We start from the raw sequence: 4,946 nt of genomic DNA on the forward strand, positions 1-4,946 counted from the left end.
TTTTTTTACTGTTGATTGCCTCTTTTCCCTTATTTGTATTTACCCTTTATTTTCTGATTTTGTCTTTTCTTGTCTCATCTAACAGGAGAAAAAAAAAGTCTACATGCCCACCTGTACCTATACTTCCTGCAACCCCATCTACCAGATGTAAGTTACTTCCCCTCCTGTACCATCTGATCATTCATAGACAAAAGCTAACGCTAGCCCAAACTGACCTCAACTGTGATACATGAACAGATTACTGTTCACACTCACATTCCCTACTACACCCACCAGGATGCAGGTGGTAGCAGCATAAGCTCCATCACCATACAATCATTAATTAAATACAAATATAACTACATTACAATATCTCAAATATATAGACAATAATCAGTTCATACATGGAAATAAAAGTGAGTCAAACAAGTGACCAAAACAGAATAGACAAAACCCCAAACTCTGATGAGTAAATGTCATTGGAAATACCTGATAAGAAAAAATTTTAAATTATATTTAAGATTCTTCAACAAATTGAGGAAAACTTTTGAAGAATTTAAGAAAATACTCAAAGAAAAAAATGGCAACATAAAGATTAGAAACCATACAAAAACAACAAATAGAAATCAAGAAAGATACTAAGATTTCAGAAATTCACTGCCATTGTTAGAATTGCCCCTGAGGGCTTCAGAAACTATATATATAACTCTTTATAAGAAAAGAAATCTCATCTTCCTCCTACAGAGCTGCTGGTTTCCCAATGCTGACCTCAAGATTAGCAGCACAACTCCTAACCACAGCACCACCATGGCTCCAGCTCCTGTGATATGTATAGAGGAGCCATATTAAGAAATTTTACTTCATCACACCTGTTTTCAGTCTTGAAGTTTGGACAGAGTGCTCCTTAGAGGCAAAGATGGCAAGACTTCATCTTACATACTTTGGACATGTTGTCAGGAGAGATCACACTCTGGAGAAGGGCATCAAACGTGGTAAAGAAGAGAGGCAGTGAAAAAGAGGAAGGCCCTCAACGAGATGGAGTAACACAGTGACTGTAATACTGAGCTCAAGCATTACAAACAATTGGGAGGATGGCACAGTTTTGCTCTGTGGAACAGAGGGTTGCTCTGGGTTGGAACTGACTTGATGGCACTAAACAACAACAAAAAATTTTCAGTCTTGTAGGACTTAAATTATTTTTTATCTCAGTTTTTTTGTTTGCTATATTGGTTTTCTGTTTGAAGAACTACCATTAGTATTTCTTATTCTAATAGGGTAGTTTTTTTTAAAAACCAAGTTATATTTGTTAAGTTATATTTATCTGGAAATGTCCTACTTTAGTTGTTGTACTCGAGGATTGCCAATCAAGAAACGGATACACAGAAACATTGTCTCTCAAAGACAACAGTGAAAGCAGGACACTCACCCGGCAGATTTACTTCCCAGTCAGACTTAAGAAACAATTCTGAAACAATTCCACAAATGGCAAGACTGACAGGAAATGATTTAATACTTATATGTTGTTTTGGGGAACTAGGGGTGTCCCAATGGGAAAAGGGAGATACATATGTAAAGTGGGAAAAGGAGATGACCCATATACTAACGGATAGTGTCAATTAGAGGTACCAGTATTAACTCATGATTTAGTTTTTTTTTTTAAGTTTCCTAGTCATTTCTATTTAAAGAACCTAATAAAAGTTTTATCCTAGAGCATACATTAGCTTTCTAAACATCACTCCCCAGATGTTCTGGAAAAATGGTTCATTTCAAGGCAGGCTTGGAACATCTTGTGCCAGTATTTAAGGAAGTACTCAAAAGATGAGAAAGACATATCCAAAAGACTTAAGAACCAATTTAAGGAACTGCTACTGGCCAATTTGGATGAATTTGAATAGAAAATAGGTAATGACAGGAATGAATATTACACACTGAATAAAATTGAATTTGTGACTCCATGCTGATATAAAAAAAAACTTTTTTAAGGAATTAGGAGAACAAAAGAAAACTCTTTTTCAAGAAGAGTGCCAACCAATAATTATAGAAGAAATGTTAAACAGAAAATCATCATTTTACAGTTATTCTATTAATATCTGATTCTAGAGAGAATTGTCCATGGACTCTAGAACCATTGAGAGGATAGAGAACAGGATATTCAGTCTTAATTTGTCACTCAACAAAAGACAGGCAAACAGAGACATCTGGTGGACACCACCTTCACCAAATAATCAAACTTAACATCATCAACAAAAGCACAAATTCCTATATTACCAGTTCTCTCCTATCCCCCATATATCCTCTGAGGGCGATAGATCCCCTATGTAGACTTCCTGCCAAAAATGTTGAACCTAAATACAATCAGGAAGAAACAACTAGACATCAATGAAAGATATTCTGAAAAGAATCTTCAAATATAAGGGGGCTTCAAAAAGTTTGTGGAAAAAGTCTATTATCTTTGAATTCCACTTTTCCACAATCATTTTGGAGCCCTGTTTTTCTTGTATGCAACAGCACAAAGCCAATTCCTACGAGGCAGGAGTCAAATACATACCAGATTTCTACTCTCTCCAAAACACTGCACCCCTCCATCTCTGACACCACTCTCCCTCTCTTCAGCACTCTTCTCCATTTGGGTAACCAATTCACAAGGTCACAAGAAACTCACAAACTGTACTTACAATCTGTTTATGATGGAAGTAAAAAAGTGTGGTATGGTGAATTATTTTATATTTTATTATTTTATTCTTATAGCCATAGTCGTCGTAACTTACATCAAATGACTAGGTAGAAATATACAAATAAGGTGTGAGAAACTCTAACATATATATGGGTCAATTTTGGAAACATACCATCTGCATCAAGATTCAGGCTTCAAGAACAGAGTTTCTGGACTAAGACATAATAGGAAGAAAAGCCTGGACATCAAATTCTTAAAGCCAGCCAATGAAATCCATATGAATTACAACAATTTGGTCTGCAATCAGTCATGAGGATGGCTCCCACAGGTACAGGCAGTGCCTTGTTCCGTCTTGAATGGGAGCACATTGAAACCAGTCAACAGCAGCTAACGACGAGGATACTAAAATGTAAAATGAAGTTTGCAAGACTCTTGGAAAGTTCTTCCTCACTTCGGGAAGCTACCTTCTCTTCTGCTGTACATTGTGATGGGCAGGTGAAAAGTCAGACACTGCCCCTGCCACTGTGCAACTCTGAGGGCAGCATCTGAGGGCAGCATTTTGTTTTAAAAGAGCTTGTTGTTCCTATAAAATGGACCTTAAAAGAACTAATGTGGAAGTCAGACTTTGGAAAACATAGTCAAGAGGATGTAATAACAGACTTTCAATCACTTAAAATGATCTATTCTCTGTAGCTCCTTTAAAACTATAGTCCACTTTTTCTAAAGCAGTTCTTTTATACAAGAATTACTCAACTGGGTGGGTGTGGTGACTCTCCTGGCACATAATGATGATTACATCATCATGCATGATCACACTTACTTTAGAATTTATCTTAAAGGACACTACCTGGCTATCAAACTAATTAACTTAATTCTACGCTAATTCAGAACCAAGGTATCTAAATAAGAAATTGCACAAAAGTTGTACAAATGTGTTTTAATCACCATTAGTACAGCCCTGCTTGATTGGCTGGGTTTTCATTTCACTTTTGCTATTTTTCACTTCACTGTAATGAAAAGGCTTTCCTATCTTTAAAATGGCTCTGTGACGATTACATTTGAAAAATCTTTAGAACAGTGCCTGGCAATTTGCAAATGCTTTGTGTTCAGTATTATTTTAAATACTACGTGTTCAGTATTAGTTTAAGATTATTGTCCCACAGAATCTCGTGGAGTTAAAACAATACTTTTTTTAAAAAGAGAAACTTCTTTAAGGGAGAGAGTAACTAAAGAGGCACTCAACCCTTAATACTAATCAACAACTTGAGATCAAAAGAACAGCGTTCACCAAGGGCAAAATTCAGGAGGATTAAGAAACAGGAATTAAGGAGGAAGTGTGACATTGCACACAACATTATAGTAAGGATTACAACAATGAAATGAAAAAAAAAAAGCATGTTTGTTTTGATGTAAAACCGATTTGCCCTGTAAACTTTCACCCAATTCATAATGTGATCATGAATTATTAAAAATAAACCAGAGAAAGCAGAGCTGTCAAAATAGCTAAAAATTTCTTAATCTTATTAGTTACTTAATGCTTTCAAACTACTTAGAATGTCACCAAAAAAAGGAAAATACAGTTAAAAACAAACAAGGATTCACATAGATGGGAGGGGGAAAAAGAGGAGCTTATACCAAGGGCTCAAGTAGAAAATGTTTTTAAAATTATGATGGCAACATATGTACAAATATGCTTGATACAATCCATGTTACGGAATGTTATACAAGCTGTAAGATCCCCCCCATAAAATGATTTAAAAAAACAAACACAAAAAATAGCAACCCTAGGGGGTTTGCAAGTTAAAGGATGGATGAAGTTCTACCCTCTCTGGCTACCCTTGACAATTACACATATTTTTCAAAACATATAAAAAAATTGTTTTTTAAATAAAACGAATCCTGACCTAAAATAAAACACCTTTAAGGCTGGGTGAACAGTGGATGCTTAAACGCTAGCATTTCGGCATGTTTAGTAATTAAGACTTAATTATTAGAAAACTAGAGCAGCGCTTCGACGCTTCAGACCAAGACTTCATTTCCCCGAAAACGATTTAGGAGACGCAGAGGCCAAGTCCAGCCTCTCAAAGGGTGGAGAGCGCGGCTGCGCGGACTCTCGGAGCAGTGAGCTTTCCCTCCACGCCTCTTCCGCGCTCTCGATACCTAATGTTGCACAAGCGAGGCGAGGCCAGGCGGTGTAGAAGGAAAGGGCAGGACCGCCGGTTACGCAGCATCTGTGAGCACAGGGACCCCGACGCCCGAACCCCAGAGGAAGGAAGCGGAGCTGGGGCGGGGC

This window comes from Echinops telfairi, unplaced genomic scaffold (assembly GCF_000313985.2).
Source record: "Echinops telfairi isolate 266 unplaced genomic scaffold, ASM31398v2 ScPeMD7_27;HRSCAF=92, whole genome shotgun sequence".
NCBI lineage: Eukaryota > Metazoa > Chordata > Mammalia > Afrosoricida > Tenrecidae > Echinops > Echinops telfairi.